The following is a 27,224-nucleotide window of genomic DNA, read 5'->3' on the forward strand; positions in this document are numbered from 1 at the left end:
AAATTGGGCAAAACATCCAAAATAGTCATGTAATTTAGCAAGTTTTTAAAAACTATTTGTAAAAAAAAAAAAAATGTTATCTAATGAAGGCAAAACAGACTGTAGCTGAGAAACTATTTAGGCTAACATTTATACATTTAGAAATAAAAAGCATAATTAAGAATTTTATCTGACTTTACTAGGTGAGCAGTAAAGAGTGTTTTTTTTTTTTCTATGAAAAATTATGGTCTACAGCAAAGAATAAATTAGTAAATATTTATATTTGTTAGTCATAAAATACAAATTTGAAGACTACTGCAGATGATTTTATAAGAAATAAATAACAGAAGTTAAAAATATTTTCAACAAATACTATTTACACAGTATTAAATAGTAGGCTAAATAACATTATAAATTTTAAAGTATAGAAATGTAGTACAGAACAGTAAATTAATTTATGCTATTTTTAAAGCCATATAATCAATAAAATATTCATGTAATTTCAATTTATTTAGTGCAGATAGATTTTATCAACGGAATTTACTTTCAGTGATATTTTTGGATATATTTATTTTTATAATGAACAATATAATAAATTCAATATTTTGTTCAATAAATATTTCACAAAAAGTATGTAAATACAGAGATATTTTATTTTTGAAATCCCTTCCACACAGAAATGTCCAGTTTTGGATGAAACTTGTTTTTTTTTTAACATTCTCTTCTCAAATCTAATTCTGTATTTAAATCTAACACAGGTTTTTAGGATAAATATTTAGTTCCCTGCTACTAAATATAGTGTCTTTTTATTCGAATGAAACTTTACTCGATAAATATAACTAAGGGAGGCTATTTTCATCATCCATTAAAGAAACACTTGAGAACTTTATTATCTAGCTGTCAATATTCCAGGAATTTTGGATGAACTCTTAGGCCAATGAACATTCAAGTCCCTATTTTACTTGCATTTATCATGTACAAGGGAGATGTACTTTAAAAAGCCCCCACCGCTTGATGTCTTTCCTCCGCCCCAGCCCGCCACACTGCTGCTCGCATCGCAGAACCACGACCATGACAGGACGGTGACTCTTTATTAAAGCTAGTGCTCTCTTGAGCTCTTCTAATGGATTTGTTATATTCCTGGGATCTCTTCTTTAGAAGAGTCGTCAGTGTTTTTGTTTGTTTGTTTGTTTGTTTGTTTAATTTTTTATAATTAAATATAAAAAGAGTAGGAAATCAAGTGGCAAAACCAAAGGTGGAATGGGATTGGGATATGATGAGTATGAGGGCCTTTGATGTGGCGAGAATTAAATGTTGTGTTGCAAATAAAGCCTCGTAAGAAGAGAAGGCCAAGTACTGTGAAGCTGTGTGACAGGTTAAGGATTTTATAATTAGATGTTCATAAGAAGGGAATAGCAGGCTCAAATTTGCATTTTGAAAAGACAGCTCTGTGTGGCGGCAATTTGTGTACGTGTGTGGGGCGGGGCGGGGGGGGGGGGAAGGGGAGAGTGTTCATTTGTCTCAGAGAAGCGAGTAGGGGCAGCAGAGGTGTGAATACTTGTTGCAGGAAGCGACACCAGGTGGAGCAATTCTGACGCTCAGACAGCTTTGTTAGAGGAAGGAGAATTCATTAGGCCGGTGAAGCGCGTGGGGTAACAACTCCATGCACAAGCTCACTCTAGTTGGATTTTTTTGTTTATATACTTTTGCAGTGTCCATGCAAGGGACATGTGATTTCTTTGAGGTTTCGCATGTGCCTTCTTACTCTGGATGGGTGGGGGAGCTTCAGGGGGTGGCTGCAGGGGGAGAGGAATTTCCATACCATTGGTCTTATAGGTCGTTTGTTTTGTAGAGCCTATGACCTTGGTGTTATCAACGCCATTATTGGGTTCTTGAACAGAGAGACGGGACCTGCTCAGCAGATTCCTATTCAAAGGCTGAGCTATAATTGTAACATAACAAGAAGTTTTACACAGTCTTTTTATTCCTACACAGCTGCAGAGATAAGGAAGAACATCAGTGGTTGGCAAGCCATCAATCAACAGATGTGAGCTGAAGAGTCCTTGAGGTGGGGGTGGGGGGTAGCTATGGGAAAACATGTTGGCTGGAGAGCACTGGGCAGAATGGGGGGAAAAGCAGTTTTAACTGGCTAAGTCCGTTATTTCTGCAGGCCCTTTCCCTTGCGTTTTTTCAGATTCCTCCTCTCCTCTCTCATGATAACTACGGAGAATAGAGACTTATTGTTAGGTTTAAGAGGGATACGGTTTTACAAATAATAAAACTGTATGATGCGTTATAAATGGCAGTTGAGAAATATGAGAAGGAGACATCGCCATATTTTCTGAATTTCAGTTGGATTATTATTGTTGCCATTTATTGAGACGGAGAATATGAACTGGATTTCAGATAGAATGATGACGAGCTCAGGTGCCTCAGAGAAACAGTCAAGAGCAAATATCAAGTAGATAGTGGAATAAATGAGACTAGAGCTCAAAGAAGAGATTTGATGTAGCTATATAACTTCTTGAATCCTCTGCTTAGATGTAAAAATAATAACCAGAGATGTGAATGGCACCATATCAAGAGAGACATCAGAGGAGGATTGCTCAAAAGAAGCACTGTTGACATTTTGGACAGGGCAACTTCTTTTTTATACAGGGCCATCATGAGCATCATAGGATGTTTAGCAGCATCCCTGGCTTCTACCCACTAGAAGCCAGTAGTGACTCCAGTTGTGATGAGTAAAAATGTCTCTAGTTATTGGCAAATGTCTGGGAAAAAAGATCACCTCCAGTTGAGAACCAGTGGATTAGAGTAAAAAATCCCTTTTAATATTCTCATATTAACTATATTTATTTGCATTGTTAAAATAAAATGGAGACCAGGCTTAAACATTACCCAAGCAGACAAAACAGTAAAGCCATATAGGCAAAACTTAATCTATCTTTTTTTATTATAAACATAAGCTAAAGAGGTTACTTTTTGTAAATGCACCTAGTAATCATAAACCAAACTTATTATATTTTTGTTTATGTAAATATAAACAAAACTTAAAGTGGCATGAGATAATCATTTCCTTCCCTCTGGAAACTCCACTGTAATAACCAACCACAGGAAAGGTTTAACAACTCCGTCATTTTCACTTCATCAGCCATCCTATAAGGTCATGCCTCTGAGAGTCATTCCGCTTTCAGGCTTAATATCTCCCTGTTCACGATTTGTTTCTCTTACATTAACGTATTTGTATTAACTGAAACTCTCTGCATTTTTATTTACAATATGGTTCTTAAAGTATGTTTCTGTAAAAATTTGGTTTTAATTTTTTCTATCTAATAAGATCCTTTTTTTTCCAGAAATCTATTCACCAGTGTATATTTGTCTCCTCTCTCTAAATGACCTTTAATTTAGTGGAATTTTTGTGCATGCTCTATTATTTTCATATTTTATGGCACAGCAAATACATTATTCTTTCATCTTTCATTATCTGTGCCTTAACTCTGTTCAAATTCTATAAGGATAACTGAGATGATTAATCATTATTCCTCAGAATAAGTAGGATAATCTTGGAAAATTCCCATTTTACATAAAATATATAAATCATTCAAAATCAATTTTCTGTATTGCATTGATTTAAACACACTGATCATAATCAAACATAGAAATAATAGCCTTAGAAATACCTGAATCGCCTAACTATAATTAAATATCTGGCATATTTCTTAATTTTATATGGTGTTGGGCAGATTTATAAATGATGTGATAATTTTAAATAGGCACTTAAAAAATTTTTTATGTAACATAGAGCCCTTGATTATAATGTTAACTGTCTAAAAATATACTTATCAATTGATGATAAAACTGGTACCGCAGAATAGAAAAGTAAAATGTGTTATGTCGATTTACAAAACTTAATGATAAATAGTGGTTTGGCAATATTTGGTTTTCCACTAAAAAATAGCCTAATACTATGAGATTATTGCTTGATTTATTCCTTGTCAATTTAAATTCTGTGTGTGACATATCATTATTGCAAATCTTCCTAACCACTGAATAAACTTTTTTAATACTTATATTATTAACCTGGTTTTCCCTTTTTTCCCTGTGTCAACTGTTATAAATCTTTGATTATTAAGAATTTTTTTTCTATTTTTAACTAAGTTCTCAAGTGTATTGGTCTTCTTTAAGTAATTGCTTATATTAATTACCTATTACTTTGTAACAAATCACCCCAAAACTTAGCATGTTAAAACAATACACTTACATTCTCATTGCCTGGAAATCAGGATGAGGGCATGGCTTAGCTTTATCCTCTGACTCAGAGCCTCTCACATGGCTATAATAAAGATGTCAACCAGGGCCAAGTCATCTCTAGTTTCTGCTGTCGCACAATCCACTTCTAACATCCCTCAGTGGTTGTTAGAAGGATGTAGCTCCTTTAGGGTGTTTAGACTGCAGAGTCACGTGAACTTTTGCCAACATGGCAGGTTGCATCATCAACTGAGCTTGTCAGTGAGTGAAGTGAGTGAGACATTGCCAGGTAGAGAGAATGATGCTGAGATAAAAGTCACAATCTTTTCTAACCTCATAATGGAAGTGAGTTTAGTATTACTTTCAGAAACAATTTAGGTCTGATGTTTTATCTTATACTTAAACTCATTAATGGAATAAACATATGCCTTCATAAATCAAATTAGATGTATTTTCTGATAGGGAGTTCAGACCACAACATCACTTGGTGACTCAAGCTCAAGTATTCCGCCTCTACCATTGCCTACCTTTAGGCCAGAAGCTGTAGAAGAAGATATCATGTTTTCCCCAAACTGCAATGTCTGTCTTATCAGATCTTGCTAGAGATTTTAGAGACCAACCACTTTTGCCATAGACACTTGAACCATCATTGATCTGGTTTAGAAAGTTCAAGTGGCTTAGTAATTTTCAGTGTCCTCAACTTGCCCTTGTTTTTGGCCCACAAAACTTGAAAGCCTCCTAGTTAATTTAGTAAATGGATCAAATGTGTATACTACATTATGTTATATAACTTTCACAATGTAGAGAGTTGTTTCTCTTTCTTAGAGTTGAGTCTAAAATTGCAACACAATTATTTTTATGGTATGTTTTTATCTTTGGAGAGACAATTCCAACATACTTGAGACAATGAGGTTCATAGAACCTTCTCTAAATTGGTTAGCTCTTGATTTTCATTTGCTTTTCACTCTCTTATAAGAGTGTTTCTTACTATATAGAATAAAACAGTTATAACTTTCTAATAAACAGGTCAAACAAGCCTGTGACCAATGTAGCAAAATAGTTATCACATTTCGATATGAAGATAATCAAGGTACCATCACACTAGACTCTGACAATTATGGGGATGACATAACCCTGAGGTAAGTGTGAGAAGTTATACCTACTTTTTTTCTGAACAAATCTAGTGGTCTTTCTTGCTTTGTATAGATAATAATGAATTTTTCAAATAGATAGCTTTATCTCAGGTACCAGAAGTTAATTCATACCTGCAAAGATAAAACAGTGCAAATGGAGTCTTCACCTGGTTACATAACATAATAGAAATTATTACTGCTTTTTCAGGTCTTCGATCATTGTTTTAAATTTGAAATTCCCTGAGGAATGTGGTTATGAATTTAGTTGGCTCTTTTAATAGAGATAAAAAGTTCCATTGATTCTACCTGAACCATAAGTTTGTGCTATCAGGCTAAGTGGGTTCTGCAAGCTATTACGTATGTCCATTATAAATACCTATTCAGCATCCACTTGTACCAAAATTCTATTTATTATTTTTTATAAGATTCAATTTGTTGTAGAACACAATGTTATTTTGTCTCGCCAGAGATCAGGCTAAGGTCAGGCATGCTTCCTTGGTACCATTCTTTTGCCCGAAGTAGTTCTTTTAATATATCTAATAATGTAATCTTGCTGGTGCTGAGTTCTTTCAGATTTGGTTTCCCTGAAAATCTTCGTTTTACCTTAACTTTAGGTCGATTGATTCTCTCAGCAGTTGAGAAATATTTGTCCTGTTTTAGCTTTTATAGAGTCTAATGGGAAATCTGCTCCAATTTATTTTTGTTCCTCTGTTTTTAATGTTCCTTTTTCTTTTGCTTCCTTCAAGAAATTTTTTATCTCTTATTTTTAGTAGATTTACTCTTATGAATCTAGATATATTTGTGCATTTCATTTTTAAATACTGCTTGAAATTCTCTAGAGTTTTGGAATATATAGTTTGTTGTCTTTCATTTATTTTGGTAAATTTTGATCATTATCATTCCAAACATTTCTTCTGGATTAGTTTCTTTTTCTTTTGGGATTCCAATTATAATTTCATATGTGTTAGTCCATTTTATTAACTTGGGTTCTGTCATATGTGTGTGTGTGTGTGTGTGTGTGTGTGTGTGTTTAACTTTTTTCATGAAAATATAAGTTTAGATCATTTATTTTGACCTACATTTAAGTTTAGTTTTTTTTTCCCTCAGCTGTGTTTAGTCATTTGATGATCATTATGAAAGAATTCCCCATAACTTATATTGTGATTTTTTACTTTTAACATTCCCTTTTTATTTTCAATTTGTTGTCTCTATTTTCTTGCTGAAATTTCCCAGCTGTTCATGCATGCTCTGTAAATCTTCTACTAAATCTCTTAAAATATTAATCATAGTTATTTTACATGTCCTATCTGATATCTTCTACATCTGGGTCATCTCTGCACTTGGTTCAATTGATTACTTTATCTCTTTGCAATACCCACCCCAACCCTACCCCACCCAATTCTATTCGGAGGTTCCTAAGTTTTGGTTGAATCCCAGATATCATGTGTAAATAGAATTGTAGAAAATGAAATAATTTGTATTTATGCCTAGAAAATATGGATGCATTCACTTTTGCCAGACCACTAGCGTAATGAGTTGAGTCAATCTAGTTAGTAGAGGTGTAGGAGTTGGGTTTTGTTGTTGGTGAAGAACCCTCAGTGCACCACAATCTCTTTCGGTATTGGACTATTGTTACCTTGTCCATAGTGGGCTTAGGGTGCTAGAGTTTTTGCAGTATTCCTTTTTAATCTTCAACATCCAGTAGTCCCTGTATATTGGCACATTAGAGATATTTCTCTCCGTGTCTTATCTTTCCCCTAACAGTAGATTGCTATTGTTCATTACTTAATGCTAGGCTCATGACAGGGGCAGGGAGATTTCTGGTCCGAGTTCTGTCTTACACAGGGCCATTTCACCAAGGTTCATGGGTGGGTGGCCTCAGTGTTCCAGCCGTTCCCTCCTCTGTCAAAATGAAGCCAAATTCTGCTTCTTATCTGCTGCAGATCTCAGACAGGAGAGAGATTCCTGCCCCTCTTTGGGTTTTAACAGACCTATTTTTTGTACTGTTGTGGTTTGGTGTCTACAACTTTTGTTCGTTTGTTTTTCTTTGCTTCATTCCCATGGGCAGTTAGTTGGCTTTTGCTTCTACCCTTCCAATAGTAGCAGTAAATCTATGCCTAGTTCCTGGTGATAGGAAGGAGGGTTGTCTACCCATTCCCTAATGACAGACAGGTTTTATTTTTAATGCCTATGCAGCTGTGATCCTAGGGTTCAGAAAGTTTATTTTCTTTCTATAATGGCTTAAACCTGTTGCCTAATATAAGATAGGAGTTTGGGGAAGTGTTTAACACCTTTCCATGCTGGCAGCTAATCTTATTTCCTCCTCATCACTGAAGTGGCTCTTTTTGGTCCTCTATCTTGTCCTCAGTCTTTTAAGTCAAAAAATAATATAGGGCATGAGGAATAAATTTTAGTGTGTGAATTGCATATGTGTGTAGAACTCTCAGTTATATTTCAAACTGATGTGGTAACCACACTCAGCCTTTAGAATTTTAGCCGATTTCTTCTCAACCACTTCTATGGCAACCGCCTCTTCTTCTGTCCTGCCAAAGGTAGACAGCTCTTCTGCCCCTTCTTCTAGGGACTAGTCATTCTTTGATATTCAGTTGCCTTAGTTGTGATATGACCTTCAACTCTCTGACGAGCTCAAGGAAAGATAAGCTTTTGCAGATGTTTTTCTTCTTTAGAAGTTAGGATGGTGTGATTTTGCTACTTTCTATTACCAGTAATACTTTTAATGCAGGAAATGGGAGACTAACAAGACCATGGAAAGTTTGAGAAGTGAAAAATTATAAAAGCTTAGGAAAGCCTCTTGCAAAGGTCTAAATTGAGATTGTACTGATGAAGATGATTCTCAATAGGGTATCCAGCATACGCAGGCTGAATCCCAAGTCATCAAGTTACTGACACACGTGCATCTACTTGCAGTCACTTCTTGAAAATAATTTCTTCCAACTTCCTAAACCACAAGATTCTTGGCAGCATCTTTCCAAAACCTTCCTGGCAATAAAAACTTGCAAGTGAAGTTTTTAGGATGTATGCCTCTGAATTTAGAAGATAATCTAGTATGGTGTGAAATATGCTGAGTATAAACAAATAATATTAGACACATCTCAACCCATTAAATTGTAATTTCCAGTATTAACAAATGATTAAATCTCTGCATATATATTAATGTAAATGATCTTTTGAATAAATGTTACATGTTTTATAATCCCTACATTATATTTAGAGCGTACTGTAATGGCACAGCAAATACAACAGAATAAGCCATTTTTATTTTATTTTAAAATTACCAAATAAAAAATCCAAAGGAAGCTCATGCTAAGCAAATGTTAAAATGTGCCTTTGTTTGATAGGAGTCACATTAGTGTAGAAAATTCTTTAACTTATAGCTGTGGGGCATATTTATTTTTAATAAAATAATTAAATAGATTACAAATGGTCCATTGTAAATGTAATAATTACAGTCATATGCCTCTTAATAAAGGAGATACATACTGTGAAATGCGTTGTGAGGCGATATTGTCACTGCACGAATGTCATAGAGTGTACTGCAAAGCTAGATGATACAGCCCACTACTGTAATTGTGTGTACTGTACTTTTATAGACCTGGAAGCACAGCAGGCTTGTTTACACCAGCATCAGCAGGCCTGTTTACACCACCACCAAGTGAGTAATGCATTGTTCTAGGACATTATAATGGCTACTGTGTTAGTAGGGGATAGGAACTTTTCAGTTTCATTATAATATTATGGGACCACAGTCATAAATGTGGCCTATTGTTGACCAAAATTTCATTATGCAGCACATGACTATATTTGTCCAGATTCTATAAGTAAAATATTATTATTTTCTAGGAAGTGTTTTTTTTTTTCTTCAGAGTCATTGCTATGAAGTTCAATATACCTTTCTCATCAGAGTACTGAGCTCTTCAAAATACAACTGTAGATAAATGCTATTCAGCAATACAAATTACTGAATTAATTACTGATGAATGCAGCAACATGAGTCTCAAAAAAAAAAAAAAAACAACACTGTGCTGACTGAGAAAAGCTAGGAATAAAAGAATATGTACTATATAATTTTATTCACATTAAACTCAAGAAGATATTAATAAAAACTACTGTGACAACAAACAGATCAGTGGTTGCCTGCCTAGGGTATGGATTGACCAGTAAGTCTCATGAAGGAAGTCTTGAAGTGACGAAAATATTCTGTCTTGATTTGGGTGGTGATCCCATGAGCATATACATTTATCAAGATAGATTGAAATGTGCACTTCAATGGGTGTACTTTATTTACATTATACCTCGATGAGGTATATTAAAATAAACAAAGAGGGAAAGAAACAACAGAAAGCTGTCAGATTGGTATGAGGTAGCAAAAATCAGATTCATGAAGGAGGAGACTTAAAGGTCACTGAAAGGTCTAAGTCATCATGATAGGGGGTGAGATTATACAGTTTCTCAGGAAAATCCTCTGTTAAGAAACAATCCTAAAGGTAAGAAGTTTATCTGGATCATTGTTATCCTCAAATCCTCTGAAAAAAGCAAATCATTTTTTTTTTTTAAGATACAGAGAAGTAAAAGAAGAGACAGACAGCTTGAACGAGATCTTTCCTTTTGTAAATAACTGCTTTTGCCCACTAAACTCAGGCAGGACACTGGTTTCTTGAGTCCTGTGTGGCACTCTTCACATTATTCATCTTGTCCTCACACTCTCAGAAGTCCAGGTATAATGTGCAGTAGAAAAAAAATGGCTTTGGCACCCCATGGACAAGAATGAGAATCTTAGCCTTGCCACCTACTAGCTTTGTGACTTTGGCCCACTTATTTAAATTGGATTTCATTCAGTTTATTCATTGGTAAATGAGATAATGAAGCAGCATATATCAAGTACCTAATGCAGTCATTGATGTATAGAAACCACAACATAATTAGTACATATTACTAAGCTGTGGTAATAGAAACTAAATTTTGTAGTCCCAGTCTACTTTAGTTACTGTTCTGTATCATTGAGTTTTGTGAGAAAACTTACAGATCAAATAGGCTCTACCACTCCTCTCAGTTGGTAACTGGTGCTGAGTTACTAGAGGTCTCTGTATAAGCTCTACCTTATTTTCAGGTAGAAAAGTCACACAAGACGTGTAACTTCATGGTAGGTATTATGATAAACTTAACAACTCCCCCAAAGATGTCCACATCCCAATTCTGAGAAACTGTGAATGTACTACCTTACATGGTAAAAAGAATTTTGCAGGTATGATTAGTTAGGGTTCTTCGAATGAGAAGATTAGCCTAGGTTATCCAGGTGGAGTCAGTGTAATCACAGGGGTCTTAAAAGAGCAGTTGTAGCAGATGTGATGCTGGAGCAGGAGGTCAGGGTGGTGTGAAGGAGGTGTCGGGGGCAAGAGATGAAGGCAGCCGCTAGATGTCAAAGGGGACAAGAAAAGGATTCTTCCCTAAAGCCTCCATGAGGAACACCGCCCTTCTCCACAGCTCAGTTTAGACTTCTGATGGTGAGATAAGTCATTTTTGTTGTTTAAGGCACTATGTTTGTGGCAAAGTTTTGCAGCAGCCATAGGAAACTAACACAGGAATGTGGGATAACCTAAGTGAAACTGCGAATTCTCCCTGCAGAAGTCCCTAGAGTTGCCCTGGACCTAAGACCACATTCCTGAGCCACTTCCATGAGGCTGCTCACTGTCATGGCCCCTTATTCTTAGCTTCTTTGGGATTCGATGAACACGTATTCTATCACCATCCCACCACACAGCTTCAGAGGGGAGGGGGGGGTCTCCTCTGCTATCGAACAACCTGCAGTGTAATAACTACCTTGCTTTTAGCTTTTCACTTGTTAAATATGTGCTCTTGGCTACAAGAGTCTAGCTGAGCCAGCCAAGGATGACTCAGGGCAAACTTATTGCTAACAGGATAAAATTCTGTACTTTAACAACAGTTAGAAATAGAGAAAAGTGGACTATAATTTTTTTCTGTAGTCTCATAAGCATGTTTATACATATAAGCCACTTGGGACTTAAGGAAAGGGTATGATGGTTTGTATTTAGAAAAGTAAAATTTAAAATGAGCACCTTCCATGTCATTCTTAGAAGTGAAAGTTACTTACAGTTATAATTACCTTTCAGGAAGAACTGTTCCATGGATTGTAGTATTTTTTGCTGCCTTGCAAAGTATCTCAGAGATGAATATTTTCTTCAGGCTAATCATTTTGAGGAGAACACGGCAGGTCGAATTACTTTAGTGATAATGAAACATTCAATTAAAATAGCTCTTTTGTAATGGCTAATTACAAAGGAATGGTTTACAAAGAAAAATGCTATATTTGAAAAAACTATTTGAGTCTTTTTGTAATTCTAAATTTAAACAGAAAGAGAGAGAAAACAATCATTTAAAATGTTTCTTTTCAAGTGAATGTAGATGGAAATTCTTGAAAGTACTTGTTTCGAGGTACTCTGAATTTGATAACTTATCTAGAAGAAGCTTCAGTGCTGTTAAGTAGCAGTGGGAGGGTAGAAGGACTAAGTGGCTTGTCACAGAGTTAAAATCAAAGGGAAAGTTCTCCTCATTTGATGGATGAGAACACAGGGCTTCATTCAAAACACTGACTCTGAATTTCCCCATCCAGGACTGTTTTTCATCTTTGGCTACAGGTTGAAGGACTTACGAGCAGAGTATTCAAAATCTGTTGACACCTGACGTATAACACCAGACTGGTTAGATGGTTTGGGCCCTGGTCTAAATGTGCATTAAAGCTTGTCTCCCCAGGTGTTTGAATATTCAGCCTGGCCTTCTAACCAGCCTGCACTTCCTATAGAGATCTATAAAATGCTAAGATCTGTCCTTACTCTATGGCCATAGCCCCTCTCAATTAAAACAAATTTTTTGGCTGTCTGAGCCTTAGGAGGTTTGATTTTCAACATGGCATTATTCCCTCCAGGAAAGACCAAGAATGGCTCACCTTAAGCCTGCACACAGAATAGCTGCTTTAATTATTTTATAAACAAAATATCAAAACATTTCAGACTCTGGCCACCAATTTTATCTTCCTATAATGAATACTTTAACAACTCAGATCCAGAGAGTGGATGGGTAGGAGTGTGGATGGATAGCAGCCCCTTACTGAAAGAAGCACCTTGATGCTAGGAACTCAGTTCTTTATTCTGAGGAATCTTATTTCCTCTTTTTTACACTTTCTTTATCTGCAGTCATCTCTAACTTGTACCACCATCTAGGGGCATACTGTTGAGAAGTATCCTAACTCAATTAGCTGAGAAGAAAAGGAAAAAGGGAACCCATCATGCAAATGTGTGCACATAAAAGTTATTTTGCTTCAATACAAAACAGTTTTCCTCTTAACTTTTACAGCCTTATTTATTGTAATACTAATTCAGTAATCTAACATAAGTATCATTTTTTACATGTAAGGAATTACTGGTAGCAAGTTAATCTGTTTTCTAGCATGTGGTTTGGGATTAACTAATCGAAAAACTGAATGTGATATAAGGTAACATGTATGGGGGGTTTGTATCATCTTATAGATCAAATTCGCTCCTTACAGGGCTAATAAAAGTGTGTGTGATGCCTTCAACAGCAGTAAAACTCTTGAAGTTATTTTTACTGACCAGGTTGTTCTGAAATTGTCAGAGCTGAGGCAAACTGTTGTATGATTTTATAGTCTTTTCTCCTACCCAAACTGTACAAATAAACTGTAATGATAGAAAACGCATGTGTGAAGTGTGATCCAAAAGGATTCCTCAGAGGAGCAGAAACTGGGGAATTCTTCAGAGAGTAATCGCAGCTGAGATTATACATTGATGTGTGAAATGGCAGCACACCATGAATACTGAGAAACTGCAGGGGAGAAAAACACACATGATGGTGGTTGCATCCAGGAGGGTATATCCCTAGAGGTGGTAGACCCTAGCAGCAGGAGAGGCCTAGGAGCACTTGACAGGGAAAGTAACTCAGGCACTGCAGACTACTTGATTCTGTGCATTCACGACATCTCTGTGATCCACAGAGCTGAGATAGGGCATCTAAGAAATGTGGGAGCAATGCTCATGCAGGCAAGGACCTGAGTGCGATTATGCCAGGCTCCTAGGGGGACTGAGGCTCCCTACTGTGGCACTTTCCACTCTAGTAGAAGAGAGGAAAGCGTATTGAAGGAAGCTGCTGCTTTCCCTAGCCTAAGGTGGAATGTAGGAGAAATAAATAGTCTAGTCTCAATGTGAGTAGATTCTAGGAGAAACTACTTTAAATAAAGCAGCAAACAATTTGTGAACATGTAATTGCTACCAGTAAGCAAGAAATAAAATGATAGGAACCCCTCAAAAAGAAGGGTAAAGGATCCGAGTAGGAATTCACTGAGGGAAAAAATGGTCAATTCATATAATGAACCTCAACTTAACTGTATATATATTTAGAAATTTGAAAACGCAATGAAATGGCTATTGGCTGACTTGTATTCTTGCCAGTAAACAGTAGTAAACATAGGGTAAAATGTACTGTCATTATTGGCAGGTTAAAAGTTTTGTGAATACTTCAGTGGAAATAATTGGAAATATTTTATAAAATATAACATTCAGCTACTTCAATTCTGTATGTGAAACCTTTAACATGTAACTAATGGCATGCAGAAAGATATTCACTATACAGGTATTTGTAATAACATAAGTGAATAAAAACTAAAATATGAAAAACACACGATATGCCACACAATCATAAACTAGAATACTACTCAGTTAAAGCAATTAAATGTTATATCAACATAAACAATCTAAACTATTAAGTGAGAAAAGCAAGATGCAGTTGAATATGGTATAATATATCAATATAGTAGCACAAGATATGAACAAAGATATATATGTACACACATATTAATACCTACATTCCCTTAAATATGGTCAAACCTTTACTTAGTAACACAACTTATTGAATAAATTGTCCACTTGTTGTGTTTACTTTTTCCTATTTTGTTCATTCTAAAAGGCCTTGTTACATCTTTATGGAAACCACTCTGCCAATGTCAGTGACCCTCATCTTGTCAGAAAACAAGGATCCTGTCATATTCTGAGAACTTACTGTTCATCAGCATCCCTGCCTCCTTTTGGAAATGATGACATTACTTCCTTTCCAAGATACCATATTTTATTTTTTCAAAAAAACTTTATATTTCATTTTAGTTTTACCTCTTCTTGAACTCAACATTTAGATTACTCTATCTAGGCTTTCTTCCAGGTGATTTTATAATTTCCTATCATTTTACATACTATAAACAGACTAAACCCATAACCCTAAATATACCTTCAGGACAAAATTCTTCCCTTGAAATCCAGATATATGTTCAATCATTTTTTTTTCATCATATCTGCTTCCACCTTAATACAAAGTACTATAATTTCTCACTTGGAAATTGCATGTCTTCTAAAACATATAAAATTGGTCTCTCAGAAAGAGAGTAGAGAGGAGAAAGAAAATGTTTGAGTAACGAATTGTTGAATAGTTGCAAGATATGAGGATATTTAATAACCCAGACCACAAAATTAAATCAATACCAAATAAAGAGAACTTCTCCAGGGCAAAGATTAAGTGATAAAGGTAATTCTTTAAAGCAGCTACAAAGGAGCAAAAATGAGAATGACAGCAGACTTCTTATTAGAAAATATTAAGGCAAAGGACAATGCAATGACATTTTTAACTTTTTGAAAAAAAAAAAAAAAAAGATCTTCTGTACCAAACACAAATATAGTTAAAAATGATGGCTTGTGGACTGGAAAAATGATTTGTGGTATAATTCTGGATGACAGTCACCAACTGACCATCAGAATCTATAATCAGGCATGTGGGTAAATGAGATTTTAAATATTTCCAGGCTTGGATTTTGAGTTTTTGAAGTATATTTTCTAAATGTACAATTGGATGTTAGAATGTTAGAGGAGGATTGCTCAAAAGAAGCACTGTTGACATTTTGGACAGATCAATGTCTTTTTTATATGGTCTTTCATATGCATCATAGGATATTTAGCAATATCTCTGGTTTCCACCCACTAACTACCAGGAGTGCTCCCAGTTGTGACAAGCAAAAATGTTACCAGTTATTGGCAAAGAACCTTTGGAAAAATCACCCAAGTTGAAAACCAGTGGATTAGAATAAGAGGGGAAAATCCCTTTTAATATATACATACATAATACCCATATATACATAATAACCATATTCCTCTATATTGTTAAAACAAAATGGAGACCAGGCTTGAAGATTCCCCAAGAAGATAAAACAGTGAAGCCATGTAAACAAACTTAATCTTTCTTAATAAGCATAAGCAAAATTTAGATAACATTTTGTAAATGATTCTGATAGTCATAGACTTAAGTCATCTTCCTAAAATGGTCTGAGTTAATCACTTTTAACCAATCCTCTGCCGTCTTGAAACTCCACTATAATAACTAACCATGGGAAAGGTTTAACAACTCCCTCATTTTCACTTCATAAGCCATTCTGTAATGTCGTCATGCCTCTGATACCACATTTGGTTTAAAATCTCCCTGTTCATAGTGTTTCTTATGCAATAACATATTCATATCAACCAATGCTCTCAGAATTTTTATTTATAATATGATTCTTAAGGTATCTGTTTCTGCAAAAAATTATTTTTTAATTCTTCCCAATAAAATATCTTTTCAGAAATCTATTCCCCAGTGTATATTTTTCTCTAAATGACCTTTAATTTATTGGAACTTTTGTACATACTCTATTAGCTTCATATTTTATGGTGAAGCATGTATATTATTTCACTTTTCATTATCTATGCCTTAAGTTCGCTCACATTCTATAGGCATAACAGGCGGAATAATCATTATTACTCAGAATAATTAGAATAATCTTGGAAAATGCTCATTATGCATAAAATATATCAATCTCTCAACACTTTTTTCTATAATGCTTTGATTGAAATGCTCTGGCCATAAACATAGATATCTCTTTAGGAATACTTGAACCACCTAAATATAATTAAATATCTGGCATATTTCTTAATTTTATATGGTGTTGGCCAGATTTATAAATGATGTAATAATTTGAAATAGGAAATTCAAAAATTATTTATGTAACATAGAGCCCTTGATTATAATGTTAACTATCTAGAAATATATGTATTAATTGATGATAAAACTAATACTGCAGAATAGAAAGGTAAAATGTGTTGTTGATTTATAACACTTAGTGATAAACAGTTGCTTGACAGTACTAGGTTTCCACTAAAAAATAGCTTAATACTGTGAGATTATTTCGTGATTTTCTCCTTACCAATTTAAATTGTGTGTGGCATGTCATTATTGTAAATCTTCTTAACCACTGAATAAACTTCTCTGATACTTATATTATTAATCTAGTTTTCTCTTTTTTTCCCCTGGGTCAACTGTTATAAATCTTTGGTTCTTAAGAATTTTTCTATTTCTAACTAAGTTCACAACTGTATTGGTCTTCTTTAAGTAATCACTTATATTCATTACCAATTGCTTTGTAACAAACCACCCAAAAAACATCTTAAAATGATACACTTAAACTCTCATTGCCTGGAAGTCAGGATGAGGGTATGGCTTAGTTTCATCCTCTGACTCAGAGCTTCTCACATGGCTGTAATCAAGATGTCAACCAGGGCCAAGTCATCTCTAGTTTCTACTGTGGCAGCATCCACTTCTAAAAACTCTCAGTGGTTGTTGGAAGGATTTAGTTCCCTTAGGGTGTTTGGTAGATTAAATCATCAATTGAGCCAGCCAGTGAGTGAATAGTGAGACAATGCCAGTAAGAGAATGACAGTGAGATATAAGTCACAACCTTTCCTAATCAAGGAAGTGGCATTTCGTGACTGTTGTCCTATATGTTTTAAGCTAATCATTAGGTTTATCCCACAATCAAGGAGAGGGATTTAGACAAAGGTGTGAATACCAGGAGACAGGTCTTGTCAGCTGCCATCTTATATTCAGCCTACTTCATTGCTTATGTGTCATTTGGTGGTCTCTTCCATTTCAACTTTGTAGTTTATTAATTTCTATGTGTTCTTGTTTTTTATTTCATGGAACTACATTGTCATTTTTTTAAAAAACTTTTTGAGTGGATGCCGTTAAATTAGATTTTGAAAGAGGACAATGTCAGGATGGAATTATATGTGCAAGATATATTGAGTCAACACCTCTGAAGGAGAAAGTAAAAAGGATCGGGATTAAGCAGAGAGGACCTTCAGACCATAGTGCAGATCTGGCAACTGTGGACTTAGTGGGCGGGAAAGAAAATTGGGTAGGAGGAGCTTCTGGCTGAACTGCAACTCTGAGAAAATCTCAGGGTGATAAGAGCCCCAGGGCAAAAATTACCCACTAGAGAAGCCCCATACTAGGCAAAAATGGTCCAGCCCTCAAATACTTGCCATATTCTGTTATTGGTTTTAAAAAAGACCAGAAAGTATGTGGCCTGAACTTGAATACTACAATATATATGAAAAAAATGAGACAGCTGGAAACTTTCTGACAAATACCCTCACCACAGTAGGTGCTCTTCTCACAGTAGGTGTACTTGGAGAGAGATTTGAATGGTATACCTCTCATACCACTACAGTCCATCCCAAACATTTCCCATAGGCTTGTTTCCCCCACCCTCTGAGGGAACAATATTAGTATTGAGGTGAGATAATTAAGCCCTCATAACTGAATTTGGTCATGAAGCCAATGTATGTCTCTGTATTCATGCATTTTAAATGCCCTCAGCCTCAGCAATCTCCCCTACAATTTCTGATGGCTTATTTGGTGGTCTGACCTAAACTCTTGTTCATAAAGAAAATGAACCCTTGGTAATGATATTATTCCCAGCTCCAGCTATTGCATGCATCCATCCAAGTGTTACCAAAGTGGCTTTATAAGATACGCTGGTGTTTCTTCTTGCCTCCGTTTTATAAAAGCCGTTCTATCTTCTCCTGATAGTCAAGGTAAATTATCCTGGCCAGTTATTGTGAGGGATAAAGGAGAGATAAAGAAGAAATAACTAGATAGGGCTACAGAAATAACTAGAAAGAGCTACAGAAATAACTAGGTAGGCTGACATCTGTGAAATTCCAGGGGGATGGAAGCAGGATTGGGTAGTACTCTCAGGCAGGTGGGTAAATGGAGGGCTCTAAAGTAATGATTGCCTGAAAGAATTGCCTTGTGCCATGAAGGAATGAGCTGAACAGGGATGGACTGATATCCCTGCTGTGTTTGGTCATCATCCATGAGAAGCATGGGGATAATATGCTCTTGGCATGAATATAGTGAATGTGACAGATCCAACATTACAACACCTGGAATCTGTCTAGTAACCACTCCCTCCCAAGATATTCAGCTATAGTAGATTTGAGCAGTGAATAATCCCTTGCCACCAGAGATTCACATCCGTCAATGTTTAATTATTCTTTTTAAATCGAGGCATTTATAACTAACTATCCCCTAAATACTTCATTGGTTACATTTTATTTTGAAATGTAGGGTTTTTATTTTTAGTTACATTTTCTGATATCTTAAGATATTCTCCTTAATAATTATTTACAAGTGTTTATTTTTAGATTTAAAAACACCTATGATTTTTTTTCTAAATTAGAATATGCTTAATATGATTCTGATTATGGAATATAGGGCTTGTTTGAATGTTAAATATATGCATAAAAATAATTTGTCTTTTATTGTGATAAAATTGGTGTAAAAGATTATATGTATTTCAGGTTTACAACATTATAATTCAATGTTTGTATGTGCTACATACTATTTACCATGTAAGTCTAGTTACCATCCATTACCATACAATTGATCCCCTTTACTCATTTTGCTCTCCCCCTAATCCTCTATCCCTCTGGTAATCACTGGTCTGTTCTCTGTGTCTACAAGTTTGTTTTTGTTTGTTTGTTTGTTTTGATTCCACGTATAAGTGAAATATGGTATTTCTTTCTTTGTATGACTCATTTTACTTAGTTTAATACTGTCAAGATCCATCCATGTTGTTACAAGTGGCAAGATTTCCTTTTAATGGCTGAGTAGTATTCTACTTTATGCATACATATGTACACATAACATATATATGTGCGTATATGTGTATATATACATACACCCACATACCACATCTTTATTGATCCATTGATGGGCAATTAGGTTGTTTCATATCTTAGCAATTATAAATTATAAATAATAAATAATAGTGCAATGAATGTTGGGGTATGCAAATCTTTTAAATTCGTGTTTTGTATTCTTTGTATAAATACCCAGAAGTAGAATAGATAGATCATATGACAGTTTTATTTTTAACTTTTTGAGGAATCTCCATACAGTTTTTCATAGTGGCTGTACTAATTTATAATCCCACCAACAGTGCACACGGTTCCTTTTTCTCCACATTCTCTCAAACACTTATTTATATTTATTTGTTTGTTTGTTTGTTTGTTTATATTTAAGAATAGCCATTCTAACATGTGTGAGGTGATATTTCATTGTGGTTTCAATTTGCATTTCCCTGATAATTAGTGATGTTGAGCTTCTTTTCATGTGCCTGTCAGTCGGTTGTAAGCCTTTGAAAAAATGTCCATTTGGATCCTCTGCCCACTTTTAAATTGGGTTGTTTGTTTTTATGTTGTTGTGCAGTTTCTTTATATATTTCGGATATTAGCCCTTATCAGATATATAATTCACAAATGTTTTGTCCCATTCATTAGATTGCTTTCTTGTTTCCTTGGTGGTTTCCTTCATTATACAGAGCTTTTTATTGTCCTATTTGTTTTGCTTTTGCTTCTCTAGGATCAGACCTCACATCCAAGTGTTTAATCCAATTTGAGTTAATTTTTGTACATGGTGTAAAATTGTGTTCTAGTTTTCTTCTTTTGCATGTGGCCATTCAGTTTTCCTAATATCATCTTATGAAGAGACTGTCCTTTTCTTATTGATGTTCCTGGCTCCCATTGTATAAATTAATTGTCCATACATATGTGAGTTTGTTTCTGGGTTTGCTTTTCTGTTCCATTGATCTGTGTCTGTTTTTATGCCAGTACCATACTGTTTTGATTACTATAATTTTTCAGGGAATGTGATAGCTACAACTTTTTTCTTATTTTCTCAAGATTGCTTTAGCTATATGTAGTCATTTTTGGTTCTATACAAATTTTAGAATTATATTTTCAAGTCTGTGAGAATTGCTATTGCAATTTTGATAGGGATTAATAGAATCTATAGATTGCTTTGGGTAGTATGGACATTTTAACATTAATTTTTCTAATTCATGAACATGGAATACCTTTTCATTTATTTGTGTCTTCAGTTTCTTCCAACAATGTCTTATTGTTTTTGGTGTGTAGATCTTTCACATCTTTGGTTAAATATATTTTTAGGTATTTTATTTTTATGCAATTGTCAATGGGATTGTCTTCTTTATGACAGTTATGCATGTATAGAAATACTATGATTTTCTATATATGATTACAATTATTAGTTCTAACAAAACTGTTTGTTTTTTTTTTCTCTCTGCCATTCATTCATTTTCCCAAGTTAAGTGAGCATTTTAATTTTTTTTTTTTATCAGGTGGATTATTTATTTCTGTTTCATTAAGGTTTGTTTCTGGGGTTTTATTTTTATTCTTTTATTTGAAACAACCCTCTATTTCCTTATTTTGTTTGACTCTGTTTCTGTGTATTAGGTGAAACAGCTGCCCTAGTTTTGAAGGAGTGTTCATTGGAAGATTGAGGATGTGTTTCAGGCTGCTCTCTGTAGTGCATTTGGGGTGTTAGCCTGCCAAGAAGTGTCTCTCTGCCTTTGTTAGTCCCAGAAGGCCCCACTCCCACACCTTGATGCTCCCATGCTCTCCCACCCCCGCTGGCCCCCACCGCCAGGCATTGAAGAAGGATCCGCTGTGTTTTAAGTACCCTCTATTTCTGGTGAGGAGAAGTTATGGTGGAGGCACACTAGAACTGGCAGAGCCTGCCCATTGAGTCTGGTGGGTCTGGGATTGTTAGGCCTTGGGGGAATACTGGGGTGGGATGAATTATGTTACCATGGTAGATAGAGCGCCAAATATAGCATGTGCCAGCATGAAGCTAGCAAGGTAGAAGGAGAGTAAAAGAAAAGGGTGTCAACCAGTGCTTTCACCCCCAGACAAGATTCCATCAGACTCATTACCCCTCTGTCACACACCCTAAGATTAGTCAATGAATATCCTTCATATAGGGCCCAGGTGCTTTTCAAGCTGCTACCTCTGCACTGGGACTCACAGCAAGTGAGTCTGTGGAGGCCTTTAAGAGCAGAGTCTGAGTTTCAGTTTCCTATAGCCTTCTGGTTCTCAGAATCCAAGCGCTGCTGGTTTTCAGTAAGACCTTATGGAAGCTTGTATTCCTGGTTCAGGGCTGGAGTATCTGATGTGGGGCTCAAACCTCTCACTCTCTGGGGAGGAGATATGTGTTCATGATATCCCTCCCAGCTGTGAGTGAGGGTCCAGACAAGACTGAGTGTATGCTCCTCCTACACATCTCAATGTGGCTTTTTCTTTTAGTTCTTGGTTTTGGAATAGCTGTTATGCCCGTCTTCAAATACTTTTCAGAGGAAGTTGCCCTACATGTAATTGTAGTTTGGCTGTGTCAGTGAGTAGTGATTAGTTCAGGATTTTTCTATACTTGCATCTTGAACCTGCCCTCCAATAATTTGTATTTTTGAATTTTTGGATTTATTTCTTTATGTAAAATACTATATCATGTTTTCAATTTTATTCTTTATACATATTTCTTTTTCTTTTTCATCTCAATTGTTGAGAGACTTGCCTTTAAATCTTTCTTTCCTTCCTTCCTTCCTTCCTTCCTTCCTTCCTTCCTTCCTTCCTTCCTTCCTTCCTCCCTCCCTCCCTCTCTCTCTCTCTCTCTCTCTTTCTTTTTTTCTTTCGTCTCATGTTCCTTTTAACTTTGTCCTTGGATACTAATTGAGTCCTGAGGTGAGGGTGCTTTTTTTCCAAAGTGAGTTTTATTTTGTTTCTTATTAACTCCTACTAGTATTGCCGAGAAAAGAAACATAACTTTCTGGAGTTTATGAACCAACCTGTATTTTAAATTCAGATTCAATATTCACATAATAATGAATAAAAGTTTCTCAGGTGAATATTTTTTTTAATCCTTTCTTATAGCCAGGCCTATGACAGATAATATTCCTTATCATCTCCATTTGTGGAGTAGTTATTTTTATTTTCTTGATTGTTTTATTTTCCTCTAGCTAAGAAACAACATAGTCTGAAAATGAAGTGTAGACCCTCCCTGAATTTAGATTGCCTGGTTGAAATATAGTTTAATCACATACTATGTATCTTCAATTTACCTAACTCTCTTTGTCTCAATTTCTTCAATTTATAAAGTCAGGATTGTAATGGTTATTATGAGGATTAATTTAGTTCAAATTTCTTAAAGCAGTGGCAGGCACACTGTATATAGTCATACATATGTATATAAAAATTTTCACTGTATTATGGGAAATGGAAGCTTGTTACCCTTTCTTAGCATTGTATGCTATATCAACATTGGCTTTCTTTTGTTTTACAGGTGACACGGTTGTGGTAACTATAGTTTCAAGTGGTGATCTCATGCATATACAACTTGTTTCAGCTAAATAGCCACTTCGTTAGTGAATATTCCATGTTTTTCAAAATAAGAGCTTAAGTTTTTATTTACTTGTGTGATAACTGAATCTAGACTAGCAGTCTCCAACCTTTTTGGCACGAGGGACCAGTGCTCTTATGAGAATTTAATGCCAGATGATCTGAGGTGGAGTTGAGGTGGTGATGCTGGTGGTGCTGAGGAGTGGCTACAGATACAAGGGAAGCTTCACTTGCTTGCCTGAAGCTCACCTTCTGCTGTGCGACCTGGTTCTTAACAGACCACAGATGATACCGTCCATGGCCTGGGGGTTGGGGACCCCTGCACTAGACTATGAGATGCTTGAGGACAGGAACTGTGAATTTATTCTGAGTATCCAGCACAATGCCTCTTATTTTAATAAATATACATTCAGTGAATGGAGGCTGAGTGACAAGGAAACAGCCTTGACAAGATAACGTATTTGCTAAGATTTTATAACAAAAATTATATTAACTTAACATACTCTTCCAGGTACTACCCTAATTTTCTGCTTTTCTTCATAGTAAAACATTTTTTTCCTTATAATTAATTATCTTGACCTGGACTCAACTTGTCATCTCATGTTTTTTGGTCAGGTCAGTCCAACCTACTAGGTAGATTACCATAACCTTCACTCCTTGGTAGTGTTTTATTGGATCACCAGCAAGTATGTTTTGACATCTAGGGCAAATATCCCTGTCCAAATTCACTTAAAACCTTATTTGATAACTCCTTTCTTGAGATTACTGTTTTAGACTCTATAGCACCAGCCTCTTCAAGTTTTTATTTATGCATGCAATTTATGAGTACTTAGATGCCAGATACTGTTCTGAATGCTGAGGATATGCCAAGGAACAAAATAAACACACATACACATAAAATCATATCATCTTAGCCATTTTTAAGTATAAAGTTCAGTGGTATTAAATACATTCATAATGTTGGGCTACCGTCATCTCTATCTCCAGAACTATTTTCATATTGAAAATTAAAACTCTATACCCAGTAGACAATAATTCCTCAATTGCCCCTGTTTTCAGCCCCAGGCAACCACTGATCTTTCTGTCTCTATGGTTTTGAATAAGTATTTCATATATATGGAATCATATAGCATTTGTCTTCATGACAGGCTTATATCACTTAGCACTTATCCTCAGTGTTCTTCCTTTTTAAGGCTAATGTTTTCATATTCCACATTTGTTTATTGATAAGTAGACACATAGGTTGCTCAAGTGTTTTAGTTACTGTGAATAATGCTACTGTGAACATGGGTGTAGAAATATCACTTTGGTGTATAAATATCACTTTAATTTTGGGGGGTATGACACCACAAGTGGAATTACTGGATCAAATAATAATTCTATTTTTAATTTTTTGAAGAACTTCCCTACTGTTTTCCATGGCAGCAATAACCATTTCACATTCCCAACAACAGCGCATAAGGATTCCAGTTTCTCCACATCCTTACCAATACTTATCTCTTTTATAGTTCTAGCCATCAAAATCTCCTTACTAGTGGCATCTCATTGTAGTTTTGATTTGCATTTCTCCAATAATTGGTGATGTTCATCATGTTATCATGTGTTTATTGGTCATTTATACGTCTTTGGAGAAGTGTCTATTCAAGTCTTTTGACTTTTTGAATTGGGTTGTTATTTTGTTTTTGAATTTTAAGAGCTCTGTATATATTCTTTATGCGATATGATATACAAATGTTTTCTTCCATTCTGTTGCTTGCATTTTTACTCTGATGATAGTGTCTTTTGATGCACAATTTTTAAAAGTTGTTACAAAGTCCAATTTTTTTTTTTTTATTGTGCCATTGGTCATATCAAAGAAATTAGTGTTATATCCAATACTGTTAACCCTTTGTCCTATGCTTTTTCTAAGTTTTATAGTTTTAGGTCTTACACTGAGGTCTTTGTTACATTTTTAAGTTAATTTTTATATAGTATTAGGTAAGGGTCCATATTAATTCTCTTACATGTTGATATTCAGTTTCCACAGCACTATTTGTATAAAGAATATCCTTTCACTATTGGTCTTATACACACTTTAAAAAAACTATTCAATCACATGTGCAAGAGTTTATTTCTGGGAGATCTATTTTGTTTCATTAATTAATATATCTGTCTATCTGCTAGTACTATATTGTTTTGATTTACTGTAGCTTTGTAGTATGCATTGCTGCTTGGCATACATCTGGGAAGCAGAGAATAGTTAGCCGCTACTGTATTAAGACCTGATATTGACCGAAATTAGCCTCCATTTACTGGCCAAGTAGTCCCCTGGAAGTCCTAATGCATCAATAGATTCCAGGGTTCCAAAATATTTATAGAATACAAATTCTTCCCATGCAGTTGTTGTCTCTCCTTGGAGACAGATTCCTGGTACTTCCTACTTCTCCATCTTCCCAGAATGCTCTCTGTGTTTGTGAATTTAAAGAGCCACTAGGTGGCATGACTGTTTTCCAACATCCACATTTAGTTTTGTTGGCAAGTGTTGCTAAATAATTGAGTTTAATCAAAGTTTTGTTTGCTTTATGCAGATACAATAAATCAAATGAGGTAATAGATCATTATCTCAATATTTATTCTTCTTAGGCTCTTTCTACTTCTCTTCTTCACCTCTAATTATTAGCACTGTCTGAGGTTTGGTCCTGGATCCTCTCCTATTCCCTGTTTTAATTCTCACAGCAGGCGACTTCATTTAGTTGTGTGCTTTGAACATCAATAGATGCACCTAGGTATTTATTCTGAGTTCCATAGATCCAGATTTCAATATCTGGCCCCACCTTCCCTGTGTGCCATCATACAAAGAGGGCAAAGGAAAACCTTATGTGCTTTAGAGTAAGACAGTTTTTAACTGAAAAAATCATCAGGTATAAACTGTCCCAATACTTTGAGTACTTCTGGAACATTCCACAATGTCCCTTTCTGTTGGTACATATAGCCCGAACATATCTATTTGCTTTAGGATTATCAAGGTGAACTTTACAATGCATACATTATTCAGATTTCTTTAGTTTTTATCCATTATTGTTTTTTTCTAGGACCTCATCCTGGTTACAACTTTACATCTACTAGTCATATCTCCTTAAATAAGCATCCTACTTTACTATCACCTGACTATCTCATCTTATACTTTTGAAATACACAACTTTGACTTAACAAGACCTAAACTCAGTTGATCATACCACTATTTCTCCATCCTAACTACACCTTCTTTTCTTTATTTCTTAACTAGATTAAATTTTGTGGTAAATAACTTTAATTATATCCTTGCTCACATCAATTCCCTTACCCCTTTTAACCTTTGTTAACACAACCACCACCCTAGACTCTCACCTCCCTACTAAAGCTGAATTTTGGCAACATTTTTCAACATGAAAGTCACTGACAAGTGACTTTTGTGTTGCTAAACCCAATGGTGAGTTTCTCATTACACATCTTATTTGGCATACTGAGAGCATTTGATTCAGTTCATTACCTCTTTCCCTTTACAACAATTTCTTCAATTAGTGTCTATTACACCTTAATTTTATTTTCCTCCTATATCACTATGTTCAATTTTAAACTGATTTGTATTTTTCTTTTCATCTCTTATGGCCTTGGAATGCCCTAGGGTTCAGTTCTTGGATCACATCATTTTTTTTTTTATCCATTGATAATCACATAAAGTCTTATGGTTTCCAATAGCATCTAAAGACAAACAACTTCAAACATATATTTTCACCTCAAATGTCTCCCGTAGATGCTAAACTGAATAGCCTCTTCAATATTTTGCATGGATATATAACCACCAACTCAAATTGGCTGTGTATAAAAGCAAATTCCTGATCAGCACTTCTGTCCTACAAAAATATATACATATTTACATACAAATTAAAACTCCTCCTGCAGTAATTCATCTTTAACTTGATTATTGGCAACTTCATAATTTAAATTTGTCCAGAGACTTTGCTACTATCTGTGGCCCTTCTTTATCCATCACGTTGCACATAAAATCTACCAAAAAACGAAAGCTTAACCTTCAAAATAAAACTCAAATCTAAGCACTTCTCATCAATAAGCTTAAGTCACATATATTACTTATTTAAAACTCTTCAATGTGGATCCATCTCTTTAGGTAAAATCTAAAATTCTAACAAATACTTTTATATAACTACATGTACAATCATCATTTCTT

General features: G+C 35.1%; 1 pseudogene; it reads left to right on the top strand.

Annotated features, from left to right (window-relative positions):
- The first annotated feature begins 965 nt into the window (after positions 1–965).
- Positions 966–27,224, top strand: part of LOC118609300 — a 107,125-nt pseudogene continuing 80,866 nt past the window's right edge.

The sequence above is a fragment of the Rousettus aegyptiacus genome, unplaced genomic scaffold (genome assembly GCF_014176215.1).
Source record: "Rousettus aegyptiacus isolate mRouAeg1 unplaced genomic scaffold, mRouAeg1.p scaffold_m13_p_11, whole genome shotgun sequence".
NCBI lineage: Eukaryota > Metazoa > Chordata > Mammalia > Chiroptera > Pteropodidae > Rousettus > Rousettus aegyptiacus.